The sequence below is a fragment of the Hirundo rustica genome, chromosome 3, assembly GCF_015227805.2.
Source record: "Hirundo rustica isolate bHirRus1 chromosome 3, bHirRus1.pri.v3, whole genome shotgun sequence".
Classification (NCBI taxonomy): Eukaryota; Metazoa; Chordata; class Aves; order Passeriformes; family Hirundinidae; genus Hirundo; species Hirundo rustica.
In genome coordinates this window covers 76622027-76638944 of record NC_053452.1, presented here as the reverse complement: position 1 = coordinate 76638944, position 16918 = coordinate 76622027, and the positions used below count along the sequence as shown (strand labels likewise).

The following is a 16918-nucleotide window of genomic DNA, read 5'->3' as shown; positions in this document are numbered from 1 at the left end:
ATAGGGCAGTTGTTTGCAAATGTTTCTCTGAAGCTGTATTGTGTTTCTCCATTCTGAGCTGGAACTTTCTGAAAACCTTATGTTTAAAAAGCCTTCTGTTCATGTTATATTATTCCACACCCTCTCATGTTGTTCTTTTTTTAAAACCAAACTATATTGTTGTTGTGATATTCCAGTATCATGTGGCCTAAACAGTGTACCTGTATTGGACAGTACTTCTTTCTTTCAGATTTGTGCCTGTCACTTTACTTTTGTGAAGCATGATCCCAAATTCTCCTGGGCAGCTGGGCTAATACAAAACCATCAGACATAAGGGTTTATGTTACACCGATGGCAGTGAGACATGGCCATCTATTCTAGCAAACTGACACAAAAATGCAAATCTTTTTGCCTGAACATCAGACTTGGAAGAAGACATATCATGTTTTAAAATTACAGCAGGTCAGTATTTTAGAAACCACCACTCAGAGAAAAATCTCATATGGTGACTTACACAGACCAATAAAATCTGTGTTTCTTTATCTTGGTTTGTTTCAATGCTTTCAACAGAAACATACAGTATTTCTGTAATATTTTGTATGTGACATATAAGTACTTTAAGCCCTCATAAAAAGCATGTTTTTCTTTACACAGCTTAGAAAAAAAATCAGTTCTTCGTATGATGACTAAATCTTAATAATTTTTTTAATATATTTTGCTGTCAAAATATCTTCATTATTTCTAACATTTATGCACATTATCCTTAATTGCTTCATGGATTTTTTTTTTAATCCCAATGTATATAATTGGGAAAATTTTCAACTTAAAAAAATATATGTCACCACCTTTAACTCTTTAATGTGATACAAAATTAATTTCAGTCTCATAGAAGTGATACCTTTTGTCATTTTACAATTGATTACACTTCTATAATTTATATATATATATATATATATATATATGTAAAATCCATTAATTCCATATATATAAAATTTCTGATAAAACATATATAGTCTTGTATTTGAATATAATTCCAGAATCACAGTTTTAGTGTGACTTCTGAAGATAGTTTAATATCTGGCTTTTTGTGTAACTTGCGAAGAATTGCAGTCTCACTCGTAGAATGAAACTAAGCAGTGCTCTGATTTGTGTATTTTATGATTTCATATTCCAAGGGGATGCATTCCCCAATTAGAAATTTTTAACATCTTCCACAGCCAATTTAATTTGCACGTTTCTCATTACTTTAGGATAGTCACAGTAGTTTCTTAATTATGCAGACTGTGGTGAAAGCATGTAGTTGTTAATGGAGACTGTTTAAAAATAGATCAATTCTGATATCAAAATACATTGAAAAGAATAATGGAGATTTTCCAGTTCTGAAAGCAGAAACACAAAGAAGGGAAATTTAACAGCAATGTTAATGCATGTATACGTGTATATATGTAACTTTTTTTGTTATGATATGACATGGCCTTTCTCCTTCTTGTCTTGAACATGGCCACCACAACAGCTGCTCTTTGCTGATGATGTTTAATTGCACAGCTCTTTGAGCTGTTACTCTTAGACTCCTGATATCTAAGGGACAGTGAGGACTGCCACACTCCCATACCAATTTTTTTCCATTCCACTTTGAATAGGTTGTGTGCTTCTGCCCCATGCTATCATGTCTCATGAGATTCCATGAGGACCTCTTTTAAGAGTAACAAATGTCAAGTCATGGATTGGAATAAAAAGGGAGACAAATGTGTAACAAGGAAGGGGAAGGAAGCAGGGAGTTAGAGAATAATTAGAAAATAATTATGTGGTTTGAACACAGAGACAGATTGGAGAACTTCCAAAGGGTAGAAGGAGGAAGGAAGACAGAGAGGAAATATTCACAAGGTAAAAGAAAAATTAGATTTTTGACTAAAAAGATAATTTAAAAATGTTTATTAGTGGTATGGGGACTCATGACCCAGCACAACAAACATAAATGGAAACATGCATCCACTCCAAGTTAAAACAGTTCATAAAAGCTTTATAAGCTTTGTTTTAATAAGAATATATATTAATACACATAGTGTGTACAGATTTTAAAAGTAGATTTTCCATGGTGTACCGTAAGTGCCTTTCATTTCAAATATAATATTTTTTTTTCAGCAGAGAATATAACCAGGAAAAAAAAAATCAGTTGGCTAGGTATAAAACTGGTCCCATTGACAAAGGTAATTATAGGACCAAATTGAGGTCTTTTTATATTAAATAATTTTTGAATGGAAAATCAAGTAAAATAAAAGTTAACATTTATAGTTTCTGTAATATGTTTCTTTACTTCCAAATCTTTACTTAAACTGGAAAAGACTACCTTGTTTGCTGCTTGGCTGGGCTTTTTGGATTAAATAAATTAGATTAAAAATTAAGTCTAAGGATAGTGCTGCTGTATTGTCAGTCACTTGAGCATTATTAACTTGCTTTTTAAAATGTTTTAGTAGCATATCCAGAACTCTGTATTCCTTGATCAAATAATAAATTGAATTAATGGAATTAATCTTGTTCTGGGATTCAATCCATTAAAAAGCTTTTGGTGTTTTTTTTTGGTTTTTTTTTCCTTTCTGCTAAGACTTTTCGTTTGAGGATTTTTATAGAATTTATAAATTATACAGGTAAACAAGAAGAGAGCTATATTAATACTGTGTGCAGTTCATTTTCCCTTGGTTGAGTGCTGAATCATTATATTTTATTTGTTAGTGTTATGGGACATCAGTGAATGTACTCATCTTTGCACACGAAAAAAATATGAAAAAACAAACAATTTAAGTCACTAACTGTGAGCAGAAACTGACTCACTCTTTTTTTTTTTTTTTTTATTATTATTTTTTTTTCCCCTTTAAGTAGGTGATACTAAAGTATTTGCAAAGTCTGTGACACATTTGAACATTTGGGTATTAAACACAGTGCTCCAGAAAATTTGTCTGCTACAGTCCTCTCTGATTTCAGTTCAATGTACTACTCTGTCCTGGTTTAGGGACAAATTTGGGAGAAAACCCCTGAATGGGATCCCTCCGGGAAGCAAACCCAAGTGGCCCCTCCCTCCAACCGGTCCGGTAAAAAACTTCTTCAGAGAAAAGCGGAAAAAACTACTTTACTTAACAAACAAAGTGACCAGAAGTATAAAGAATGAATAACATGAAACAATAAAACCTCTCATTCTGGAGTGAGATGGCAAATTGAGAAAGTCCTTGCTGTGGGCGTAGCTCGGCTCTCTCTCAGTGTCTCCTCAGTCCCAGTCTCTCCGGCACTGCTGGAAAATGCCGAGGTCCAGGCCCCGGTGGGCCGCAGGTGCAGCCCCCAGTGCTCCCCTGGGTTTTCAGTCCAGAGCAGGTTTAAACAGTTCTAAGGAAAAGGAAAAAAAAACAGTCCAGGTAACTTCTCTGCCCTAGCTAGCTGAAACTAACTAAAAGAAGAAAAAATTTCTGTCCTGCAGTCTCTCCAAGCCTCCGCCGAACACCCGGTCTGCAGAAGAATGTGGAGGAGTCAGGCAGTTTTCTCAAAACAAACTCCGCGCTTCTCCTTGCTCTTAGAACCAGCCTTAAAGGCACAGAACTCAGTATACAGCACAAACAGAACAGATGACAGGGGATACAAGCATCATAGAGTCACTCTAGGACGTACTCTCACTTAAAGCCTTCCGTAGATTACAGTTGCCTAGACCATGCAAGATCACCCCACTAAACTGGCAGTGTCATTCAGTAAGAATCTGAGTAATTGAGGTAGTAATGGACCTTGCAACATTTCTAGTCCGATATCCAGCTCAAAGTAGTCTCGGATTTGAGGTCAGACCAGGTGGTCAGGTTTGTGTCCAGCTGAGTCTTGTAAACCTCCAAGGACAGAGACTTCTTGACATCTCTGAGCAGCTTGACTGTCTTCAAAATGAAAATTTTTCTTTATTTCTTTATGTCCATCATGTCTTGTTCTCTCTCCACTAGAGAGGATCATGGCTTAGTTTTCTCAAGGACCACCTTGTAGGTTTGAAGAGCATATAAGTGTCCCCAAAGCCACCTCTTCTCCAGGCTCAAAAGAACCAGTCCCTCAGCTTCTCCTCACAGGGCATGCTCCAGGCCCCCAAGCATCTTGGTGATCCTTGACTGAATTGACTCCATTTATCAGCCTTGTACTGGGGGACCCAGTACCTTGCCACAGGGTCTAGGTGTCACCTGAGCACTGAATAGTGGGGTTAGTAATTTCCCCTGATCTACTGGCTGGACCCCCAGATGCTGCTGACCTTTCCTGCCAGGGCACAGTGATGGCTTACATTCAGCTTCCTGTCTGCCAAGATCTTCATTCAGTTCCTTTTCAGCAGACCTGTTCCCCAGTCATGACAAGGGGTCTTCTTCCCAGGTGCAGGACTTGGCATTTGTTGTTGAATTTTGCAACCTTTCTTCTGGCCCACTCCTCCAGCCCGTTTAAATCACTCTGAATCATAGCCCTGGCCATTAGCCATTACCTACTTAGTTGGTCACCAAGGCAAAAAAAATTGTCACCAAGAAACATCTTAGTTATCTAAAGACAAAAGCCTATGCTACATGGTCATGCACAAGCCAGCCTAGCAGACAGAACTGGGGACCTCATGAAAGCTAAGCTGTTCTTAGTCCAAATGAACATTTTAATCCAAATTTTTATTGAAATGGTAATTTTTGTTGCCCTAATGTGACCCTCACTGCTCATTTAGTGCAACTTTGGCATTTTCTTTGCTTCTGAATAGGACTTCTTTAAAAGAACATATGATCTAAACCACCTGTGTTGAAAGCAGTACCAAGTTTGTTTGAATTTTCAAATAATACCCTTTTCACTCTTTCCTGATACACTAAATCCCACTCATAGTCTTTTTTTAAGTGCCAGAAATCCCAGAGCCAGGATTATCTTTAGCAGACAGGTACATTCATAGACATGCTGTGCTTTTTCTCTTCACTGTAGTATACAGGAATTTTTGTATAATCAAAAAGAGAAAAAAGTAAACACATCCCTCCTGGCATTCTTCCCCTCCAGATGTAGCAGCCAAACTCCATAATTCATATGGCAAACTCAGGAGTGCCCTTTTGGCGGTTGGTACTAAGACCTTTCCACCAATTCACACACCAGATAATTTCTTCAGTATTTCATTTATATATTAATATATAAAGATGGACACATTTCATTTCAGGTCAACAAAAGGGTTTCTTTCCAATTGGATGGCAGTGTGTCAGTGGTCACTAGGGTGAGAGGTCGTTAATCTGTCCTCACACAATGGCTGATGAGTCAGTCACAACTAAGAGTGAGCAAGGTTCAATACTTTCCACAGCCTCATGCACTGAATTTAGGCTGAATTAATACCTTGTATATATCCTGACCCAAAAGCTACTTAGCATTATTGGAATGCATGATCCTTACATTTTCCCTGCCCAGCGTGATAGAGACAACTGTGGAAAAAGAGAAAAGGGATGTAGGCTGGGGACAGTCACTACAGCAGTCAGCACAGCCAACACTTTCTCCCAGCTCTGGTTTAACATTAATATGCTACTGAATTTGAAATTTAAAATCTAGTTGTGTTGTCTCTATCACCTGTATTCAATTATTGCCTTTTCTATTTTTATTGTTTTTGAATGTTAGTCAGCCTACTGAACTTTTACCAGATCATCTTGGAATGAGATCACTGGGCTACTGATCCCCAAACCCCTCTATTATTCCAGTAACATTTCCCTGCATGACTATAAATCATGGCCACATCCATGGCTGGTTTTCATCCTCAGTCACTGAATAGCTATAGATTTCTTGTACCTTTTTGATCTTTCTCATAAATCAATGACTTCAGGACTCTCTATCACTTTGTTTCCATTTCATGGTCTTGCTCAGTCTTCATCAATATCCCCTGAAGCCTTCCTGTCTAAGAAGTGTTCTTCCACAAATGCTACAGAGAGGCATTGTATTTTATTTTTTTTCTATCTGATGATGCCTTTACAGAAAAGTCCGTGTTATCTTATTTAAGTTTATTTATTGCTATCTTAGTATGAAAAGAGAAAATTCTAAATACTGAATTGGAACATGTTTCCTTAGTCCTCTAGAAATCCTGGTAGATTGTGTTCTCTTCACTGTGGATCACAGCTTTGTTCTCTTTTCAAAGTAAACACTTTATCTTCTTTGTTTGTTGGCTGGTCAAACGTTAATAGCAATAGGGGCACATTGCCACAGTAAGCAAAGTTATCCAGATTGAGAGCTGAGATAGCAGAATTGATTTTGCCATGAACATTCTAGCCTGAATCTTCCAATAGCTCTACAGCAGATCCTAGAGGCCCAAGAAAAACATCTAATGCTACCTCACAAAACTCAAAGAAACATCAGATTTTTTTTCCATTTGAATTTGGAGTGGCTGGAATTTTCCATTTTTTCTTTTCATTTCATATATTTACATTTTTTTTTTATTAATTGAACTAAAAAAAATAAATTAAAGCTCAAGTGAAAAATTTCAAGTGTGTCTATCATCTTTAGAGGATCCAGCTTCATATAAATCTTCTCTGTGATTAAAAAAGAAGACCGTGTCAAGATTCTGAATAGAAATCAGAACAACTAGTTCTCTATTTTGTTCAAAACACCATTCCTCTTAATATGAATCTCCTGGTCATAGCAATGTTTTTTCTAAATCTTCTTGCATTTTGTTAATTTTGGTTTTTTATGTTTAGAAGACATTGTATAGGAAATTCTAAGACTGTTCCTGCTGCAACTTTGAGCAGATGACAGAAAGTGCACCTCATTAGTTCATAGTGACAACAGGACAATCTCAGGCACTCAAACACAGTAAAGCTAAATTTTATGCAGTGAAAATTTTATGCGCAAAATTAAATAGAAATGCAATGTGTTAAGTTGTTGTCATTCTTCTACCAAATGTAATGATTTTACAATAATTTCTTCCTCGTTTAAAGTGTCATCCTTGTACTCCTCTTTTAAAGCTGTTTGCTGCTATCCATTTTATATATGTCATGAGTATCTTTTCACCTTTGTCACAAGCTCCGTGCCTCACAGTCACCTGAGTTCCTCTCAAGCAGAACAGTTTCTCATAAAATCACAAGGGACCTCTATGCAGTTGATGAGAAGTTCAACAGCGCTTTTAAGTGTTTGAAATAACAGCCTTAATATTGCTCATTTTTATGCTTAAAATTGATAAATTTTAGTGAAAATTTTAAAAAATCAAATATCCTTTATATCTGTTAATGTCTTTTTCCTTATGTTTGGTGCTGTATTTTTATCTTCTTTGTGTTTCCTCACTGCTTCATGTTTTGTAGCATATCAGACACAAGAATGGTCATATGCCTGATACCTGACTATTTTTATGCTCAAATTTGCAAGAATATTTACTGGAAACTTTCCAAAATCACAAGGGCAACAAATAATCTTCATAAAACAGAACAGATTGCACCTTTGTCTTCATTATGTCATTGTTTCTTTAGAAATTTACAGGTTCAGATGCTAAGAAAAAGATGGAGCTTTTTTCACTGAGACCAATATCTGCTGCTTGTTTCCCACCTTGTTAAAATTATCATAAATATGTCGTCTTTTTATGACCCAGTACTTTGGGTTTATATGCGCAAATATTTTATTGCCTGTGGGTCTTTGTTTTCCTACTTCGTTTTAATAAGGAAATTGCAGGCTCAAATGTAATTCCAGAATTGTAGCAATCAAAAAATTCTATTAATTCTGTTCTTAGCTGATGAACTTGTATTGAGCTCATATCCATCAAGCTGGGCTAAGTAGTGAGAACTGAACAAGAGTTCTCACCATTCAGCCCTTGAGGTCTCAGCTCTCTCAAGGCAGGATAGACACAATGGTGGAACTGAAAAAGAAATGTAAGATTGTCATCTCATGCCTGATGATAAGGCACATTGCAGAGGCACGACACAACCCCCAGAGTCCTAGAGTCCTGAGTGGTTGCTGCTGGTCAGTGTAAAAAGGAGGGAAGTGGGCTTCACATGCAGTCTGAGATTCCTTTATTCACGTCACATAACTCAAATACAGTGCAGAGGTGAAGACCAGGAACAAAGGCAAGACCGTGGGTTTTAAGGGACAGAATCAGGGTGGAGTTTGTGGTCCATGGGCCAATAGGGAGAAGACCAAGGAGGGACACAAGGGCAAGTTTACAAAACATAAATCCAATGGGAAGGCTAATGTGATGAGATTTATATAAGCAGGCCAATGGGTCCTCAAGGAATAGGGGATTCCGCAAGGGGCAGTCCAGACGGGCTGGCATCAGGAAGGATTGTCAGGGAGCATTGGGGAACAGGGGTGGGTATCAGAGAAGACAGACAACCCAGGTTAAACCACTACCCCCAGGGGAGAATAAGAATAAATCATAGGGTATTAAAACACAAAATTACACACAGCAACATAAGATTATATGATTCCAAGGATCTAGTTTCCACAGATATTTTTAGGAGCGTATTTTTTACTTCAGAAAAGTTGCACCAGTCTCTTTTCTATAAAAAAATAGTGTAGCCAAGTAAAAGCATATCAGAGTCCCTCCAAAGCTGCTATTGCCCTGTTTTTAAACTCCAGTGTTCCAACTTGGAAATCCAATACAGTCTCTTTCCTTTACCTGCAGACTGAAGATACAGATAGCTATAGATAAACCTACCTGGGAGGAAGAAAAATAATTACATGCTATGATAAAGAGCAGAAGAGTTGCCTCAGAGGCACAAAAAGATATAGAGTAACATGATGATGTCAAGTCAATGCTTTCTGAAAGCAAAGTAAGAAAAAGTTACTCAGTCTACTTGGGGCACAATGAATTCACCTTTTTTGGAAAGTTGTGCAACACTTGAATTTACTTCAGACTATTTCTTTCTTGATTTTAATCACACTTCCTACAAATGTTAATTCACATAAAAAAAGCAGTTATTCACCCACCAAAAAAAAAAAAAAAAAAAAAAAAAAGGATTGAGGAATGTTACTTGGATTGGAAAGCCAAAACACAGAGCTGGGAAGTGTCAGTCAAGGTTTGTCACTATCTATGTCACCCTCTTGTGAATGTGTGTGCTATATCTTTAATTGCACCATCCCATACTGATTTTCCAAAAGCACCTTGCCTCACTGATCACAAAAGATTGAAAATTCTCAGTGAATGAAAACAAACAAACAAACAAACAAAGAACACCAAACACTCAGCTATTCAAAAGGCACTTATACTGAGGGAGAGATAAAGACTTTTTGGCCAATAGAACAATACTGATAAAAAAGTAAGTTATTTTCACTATAGACATGAAGCAGGGGAACTTAAAGGTTGACATCAAAATGTATAAATACTGGTAAGTTTTTGACATGGAAGTTGATTGGAAGAACCCTATTTTCTTAAGCAATTTTTAGAATATTTAAGTATTTAAATGCCAACAAACTTTAAAAGGATAAAGCTGTTTGACTTCTACTTACTTTATTAGGAGCTGCCCAGCTGAATTCTTCATCAACAGCACAAGTTTTCCTCCATATTGCATTTTATAATAGAGATTATAATGCACAGTTTGAAACAAATGATAATGCAGCCCAGTTCTACCAGATAAACTATAAAGTAAGTAAATGTCCTTAGTTGTATTTGATTACCGGTCAGTAGAGCTACTGGAGGGAAAAAAAAGTTGTGCTAATTGTAGTGCCAGGAAGATAGCAATAGAAGGATAAGAATATTGTGGATGGTCAGGTAGTTCTAGCATGTGGAGCATAGCTGGAAGATCATTAGGAACAGGAAACCACATTGCTCCTGCTCAGCCTCGGTCTGCAGGGTTTTTCTCTGATTACAATTCATTGTCTTTCCTTATGATTATTCACCATCTGGAAGAGTCTTTAGTTGACCAAAACCAGGAGACAAGAGGCAAGACCTGAGGAGGAATGTCAAGTACATAGCTCACATATTCCAGAAGTTAGATAAATCAAAAGCAGTCAGTACCATCACTCAGGATTTTTAACCATGTTCTGAGAACAAAAAGGAGAAGTAAAGCATTGGCCTAAAAGTCAACTTCCAAATACTCAAGGCCATGTAATTTATGATAGCCAGAGTAAAAAGCACAAAGACCGTCTCTCTTGTGCATAGTATTTTCTACTAAAATAATCAAGTTGAAGGCTGATTAGAATAAACAAAGACAAGATGAATCCACTTTCTATTGTTATAGCCATTCCATAAACTGGTGATTTCTAAGTTATTAGATGCTATGTCATCCAATAAAGCTCAGTTCTATCTGTAACTAATTAGCAGCTTAAGCTCCACAATAGACAGGTCTGGTCAAATAAATTAATGAGTGCCTCTCATAAAATCTGACTACTTTGCCTCTTATTTACAGAGCAAAACTCCAAAAACAGAAAGTCCATTGAAGGCATTTACATTACTTTTCCACCTAGCAAACCAGTATGGTATGTTTCACAAAGTAGATCTAAATGAAAGAAAGAAGAATCTTCAGAGGAAAGACAGTCATGTGGTGAGATTAATGCAAATAATTTGAAGTATAAAGTGCATAAATCTCATTGGGTTGTCTGCACTTTAAAACTCTTTCAGAGAAACACAGAAACTTTTTCCCTGCGTGTCACTCCATTGTTTATGTCCAGTAATTTCAGCTTTTTAAGGCTTTGACAAATAGCTATTTTATACTTTAAATTGAAATATATGGGTAATCTTTTTTGTGCAATTCATAGGCAACTAATCTGCAAGAAAACAATTTTATTTCTGCCTTTCCTATCTCATTCTAAGATTTCTTATGTGTGCGTGTCTAAAATAACTCTCGGTTTTTATTAATTTCTACTTGACCAGTTGGTTTGACTTTATTTTTCCTGAAAAAAGTTTTACCTGCTTTATTTATTCTGTGGGTTTGTTTGGTTTTTCTGTCAAGCAGCATAGCTTGTTCAGCTTTATTTTGATAAATTGCTAAATAAGTATAGATTTGAACTACAAATCTAATTACAGAAGAAGGATAAAGAACAGACCACTTAACAAAAACAATTACAGAAACAGATTATTAAAATGGAAAGAAAAATTGACCTAGGTATGTCATGATTTTACTGAAGCTTGACGTTCAAAGCAGCTAAGCTTTGATCCAGCAAAGGCATGCTCAGAGGCTTTGTTAACTCACTAAAATCAAGGGGGCTCTTTGCAATGCAAAAGAGCAAGCAGGTGCATCCATCTTTAGCATAAATGTGCCAATAATCAAAAGCGTGCACGAAAGCCCACAGTCTGTTTAACAGTTTTTAGAGAAAGCAATGGAAATTACGTTAATCTGAATTCCATATTGTTCTTGACTTATATTGTATTTGTTAAATAAAAAAAAAAAAAAGAAAAGACTGAGTCTGAAATAAAAAAAATATGGAACTAAAGAGAAGGGGTATGATATTGAAGAGAGAATCACCTTCACATTGTGCTTCCACGCAAGAATTGCTCAACACAATATGGCTTTTGATTTTTTTCTTTTTTTCAACCATTGTCATTACACAGAAATTCATGCAAAGCTAATTTAAGTCAGGCAAAACATTTATTCTTGCAAGCTTTAAATCACTGAGAGAAAATAACGGATCCAGTTCCAAGAGAAAGAGCCTTTTATATTATTAAGAACTTTGGTGAAAATAGGACAACAGTTGTCACAGGGTTGATTCTGACCATGCTTAGTCTCTTCAGTGATTTTTTTTTTTTTTTTTTTTCCTCATCTATCAGTTCTCAGTAGCATAATGGTACTAGGTAGTTTAGTAGATAAGACAAAAGATTTTCTCACTCAAGTCTGTGGGAAAATACACACTGATGCTAGTGAAATTAGGCTTTGTTTTGGTTTTTAACTTTCTCTTAACATCTGGCCCAAGTGTAAAGGGATCTTGGTTTAGTTAATGAGACTTGAGTGGTGGGACTACAAAGAGTTCCAAACCAGCATTTCATGCATCTGCCGAATACTTTAGATGGTTAATTTGCAGCTTAAGAGTATACCATGAATACTGGTGAGTTTAAATCTATGAAGAGATTATCCATAATCTAACTAACTATAAACTAACAGATTAAGTATAAACAACAGAAGAGATTTTTCTATCACAAGCTTACTACATTTTTTTTAAACATATTTCATGATTTTATTTAAAATCAAACATTCTGTCTCTGATAGAGCTGGTAGACACAGAGAAGTGCTATTTATCGGTGGAATTGCAAACCTGAATCATAGAGATGTTTACTGCTAGTTCTTTTAACTGATGTCTTCATTATTTTGCAATTTTAAAAGTGAAGTGAGTTGATGATTTTGTAAAGTATTTTAACTTAAATGTAAAGTGTTTTTTATATTTATTTGATTTCTTTCACTATTCCTTTTCCCATCTTCTCTCACCAGATGAATATTAAATATCAATCAAGTTCATTGCCCAAAAGATTTTGGGCAAAGAACCCTTTGGTGTGGGTGTGGGGTTTTTGGGGTTTTTTTTTTGTTTCTTTTTAATGGTTTGTTTTTTGTTTTAATGGTGGATAATCTCCCTTACACATTCTATTCCTGTATTTGAATTTGGATTAGTCTATAAGGCAATAGTGCCTTCCTTGGTAGTACAGTGTCAGTAGGACAACAGTACAGGTTCTTTTTCAATTTTCATAGTGGTTGGATATTCTAATTCCTGTGTAAAGGGTAAAAAAAAAAAAACATTTTTCAATGCAACTGTTTTGATTAGGTAAATGTTCCATTCTGCACTCAGCTGTAACACTCTTTTGGTGACATAAATCACTCCTATGTGAAGGACACACCAACTAAAGGACAAAAATGAGCTGGTTAGAACTGCCCATTTGCAACGTTAAGGACATTTCACTTCAGAGAAAAATTCTATACAAATGGATTTAAATATTTTATAATTCTCTGGAAGATGAGTCTTCCGCATATAAAATCTATGCTACATCACTTAATCTTCTTAAGTGGATGAGGGGGAAATGCAGCAAAAAGTCACTTATCTTGTGCTAGTTCTAAAATTGCCAACTCATGTGTGTCAGTTTCTGGAATAGTAAGTGGAAAGAGTGAGCAGGGAATAGCTCCAAGGTATATAGTTTGCCTAATACATACAGATGGAAATTCTAGGGCCAGCACAGGTCAGGCTTGTACTATCTAACACTGCAGAAATACAGTAAAAAAATAAAGTTGCTATATATTCCCAAGACAAGAGTTCTCAAATTTAAAATATTTTTTTACCCTAAATCTCAGCTTGTCTTCACTCTTTGTCTGTTTTTTCCCCCTAAGGACCTGTAACCTTGGATACTTGTCAGCCTGCTAGTAAAAATCCTGATCATGTAATCCTTATTCAAACAAACCTGTTGTTGATTTTTATTAAGTCTGTTCTGCTCCCTCATATTTACCTACACATAGCTACAGTGTCTCCAAAGGACACAGGATACAGACTTATATTCTGGGGAAAATACAACTCTTGATTTGGGAATGGATTTGGGAATGGATTCGGGAAGTTTTCAATCAAGCAGAACTTCCAGAAGAAAATCTATATTTTTTATTTTAATCTATTGGCCAAGCTACAATGTTATCACTCCACATTAAACCGCCAAAGGTAATGTTCATTGTTTTTAGATTGAGGTACCAAAAATTTTGTACTCATATGTAGGTGTGAGGAATCATGTGAATGTGTCTTAGTCTTGCCTTTTTCAAACCAAATATGGAGCACTTGACTCCAAATTGCATCAGTACAATATTCTCTAAATAACTATCCAAAGATGATCATTATCTTAAATCCTGTGAAATGCTTTTGCATGTGCTTACCCCTCTACATGTGAATAACAGTTCAGTAGAATTATCAACACACATTAATGTAAATTACTTTTATACCTCCTTTAGAAAGTTAGTACAAAAAGGAATACCAACATTGTTAAAATATTTTGAATTTTGGAGAAACAGAGTGATTCTAGTTTAATACAAAATGTTTGGATTATATTGCAAATTATATTAAAATCTATTTTGTGTCTTGAAACAGGTCAATTAAGAAAGTATAAAATGCCCTTTTCATGAGTGGAATAGTTTTATATCATAGCTAATTAGATAAGAACATAAGAAATAGTTCAAGAAAATTATATTGTCAACTAGAAACTAGCAAAAAATCACTTCTAGGAAAAAAAAATGTCACCAGGATGAGATTAAATTGGGTCAATGAAAAAGAGGCAGAAAAACTGACAAAAACAAAAAACAAAACAAAACAAAACAACCCAAGCAAACAAAAAAAATTAAAATTAAGATAACCCATGAGTAACAAGCACCAAAAAAAAAAAAAAAAACAAAACAAAAAAACACCAACAACCTGAGATACAGTCAATGCCATTTCATCTAGAAAGATAAAGGAAGTTATCTGATGTTTTAAAAGTAACAGAGAAAAACTTGTGGTGAAAATGGCTTTCTCAACTCTTTTGATAAACAAAGTGGATTGAATGTCAAACAACTTAACAATGCAGGAAGAGAAACTACTTGAGGCTGAAGCAGCAGATTTGTATAATAAAAAGACTAGACATTCGCTATCATAATTTTTTAATTAATTTTATATATGAGCTGAACTTACAGTAAGCAAAAGGAAAAAAATTAAATAGTTGTGAAACATTTTAGTTCATAATAAAGACAATTATGTAGTATTTCATACCTTTTTGTATTAGAACACCAGTAAATCTTAATCCATTTATCAATTACATTTAGATACTTACTGGCATTTTTGTTCACATGTGAACCAAGAAAGAAATGATCAGCAAGCAGCACTTTAATGTAGGAACACTTTGAGGTTTCGAGAGACTAGTTCTGTTCAAGAAAATATCATGCTGCCTGATTCCCATGAGGATGACTTACCTAGTGTAAACATCAATAACAAATAGGCTTTCTTGGATGAAGCTGGAGAATGTTTAAAAAGGCTTGTAAGATTTGCAAAGTTCTTTCCCAAAGAGAAGAGAGCTTTGCCATCAGATCAGAAGCAGCTGGGGACCTTGTAATATGGAACCAAAGTAGCCATGTTGGTTGTATATATGAGTTGTCAGAGAAGGGAGACAACCAAGACAGGAACTCTGGAAAATCCCATTTTCATTATTAAGGATCGCATATATCTTAGTGTCCATGACCATCCAAATACTTTGTCTGTGTTCAATTATAGGGTCATGAGTAATTCTGCTTAGTATAAATGTGAACATTCTGGAGATTCAAATGGAAAAAATAATAATATCTGAATCTAAATTCAAGGTAGCATCCAAGCTTCACAGGTGAAGCTTCTATATTGAAGATGAGTGTTTTAAGGCAACTATAATTATTCTGGCTTTATGCCTCCTCAACACAGGAGGAATTTACTTCTTATCTTTTCAATTATCTTCAGGTCAAACATGATATTTACTGACTACCTACAACTGAGCATATTGGCAGGATTCCTCTAGAACACTCCTTCTTAGGTGAGTGTTGTAACAAAAAAGCTATGCACTGATAAGATGTGGAAAAAACACAAGCCTTTTGGCCTCCATCTCCGTCATATTCTTGGCTGACAAAACATAGAAGGGGGAAAAAAAGAAGTTGTTTCAGCAGGGGAGAAAACAAGAAATTGTTTCAGCAATATCTTTCCGCAGTGAGTTTGTTAGTTTGTTGGCTAGGTCACTATCCTGGAAAATACCTGCTCCTACTTGGATTTGATGTCCTCAAAGGTCTTTTCCAACCTTACCAATTCTGAGTGCTGTACTCTACAGTCATGTATTCTTCACATCCTAGGAAAGAGAGGTCACTTAACACATTATTTGGTAGCCAAGGTCACGCGCTGGGCTTCAGGACCCATATCCCAGTTTAAGAGATATCACATCTACCATCTGAAGATTTCTATTTGTAAGCAAGATGGAACTGTAGGTTGACCCTGCACTGGACTTTCATAAGCATCAAATTGTTTCAGCTGCTGCTAAGTGCAAATCCCTTTTGTACACATCTAGATATCCCATTCATTCGAGGGAACAGGGGCACCCGATTTTATATTGCAAATCCAGCTCCAAGTGCTCCCCTTCCCAGTAGCACAGTCCACTCCTCAGCGCAAACAGGATGCACTTGGCTCCAAGTGTGGAAGTCTAAAGGCATTGCAGCATTAAACTGTATCTGCCTGAACCCTTTTCTAATTCTTAAGACAAGTGAGCACTGTATTCTCCCATTTTTAAATTTCTTTTCACTAGGAAAGAATTAAAACATTTCCACAAGATTTGGATTATAAGAAGAGGCAGAAAAGCCAGAAAAAAGTGGCTACTCTTATGCCTGCATAAATTACTAGAAGATGCATATGAGTTCAGAGCAGAGGAAATTACTCCTAACACTTGTGCAGGAAGTATTTCAAAGTGTGTTTAAGATGATTTCACCTTGGAGATGAATGTTAAAAGTGAAATGAGTGGTTGCAGGATGGAAAGACAATTTTTGAGTGTTATCTGGGATGGAATCTTTCAGTTCAGGAAAGAATTGTTGTATGCCAGGGCAATCTTAGGGCTATTTTCACTCATACATCATACTTGTAATTTGATGGAGAAAAGATGATAGAATAATGGATAAGGAAATTATTTAACTCACATGCAATTCAATTATTGAGACATAATTCATACAAACAACATCCCTGTTATTGGCTATACATGCCTTTTGGCTTCTACTTGTGAAGTATAAATGCATTTTATAAACCCCTCCCCCCCCCCACCTGTGTTTTAAGCAGATATATCCTATAGAAAAGGTCTCTTCTTTTAAAGTATTAAGGTGACAGCATCTTCATTGTGATAGTCACACTGCAAAAGGAGAAAGAGATGACAATGCTGGCCTCAGTGGCAACCAAGACAGCATCCACTTGAGTTCTAACACCTAAGAGGATAAGTGCAAAGTTAGTTGTCTACTCAAAAAGATAATAAGTAATGTAATTAGATTTAAAGATTTCAGATTATTCATTCAGAGTATCCAGCAAGCACCAAGCA

At 35.8% G+C, this 16918-nt stretch overlaps 1 protein-coding gene across 6 annotated transcripts in view; it reads left to right on the top strand.

The window, feature by feature from the left end:
- The window catches only part of FUT9 (fucosyltransferase 9), a 98880-nt gene that overhangs the window by 51253 nt on the left and 30709 nt on the right, over positions 1-16918 (top strand). The window contains exon 1 of one of the 6 annotated variants that reach the window (XM_040058428.2): positions 15344-15388. The exons of 3 other annotated variants lie outside the window; for them this stretch is intronic. The gene's annotated coding sequence lies outside the window, so the exon portion shown is untranslated. Of the gene's footprint in view, positions 1-15343; positions 15389-16918 lie in introns of those variants that run through there. 2 more of the 6 variants (XM_040058426.2, XM_040058429.2) reach the window with 2 other exon arrangements.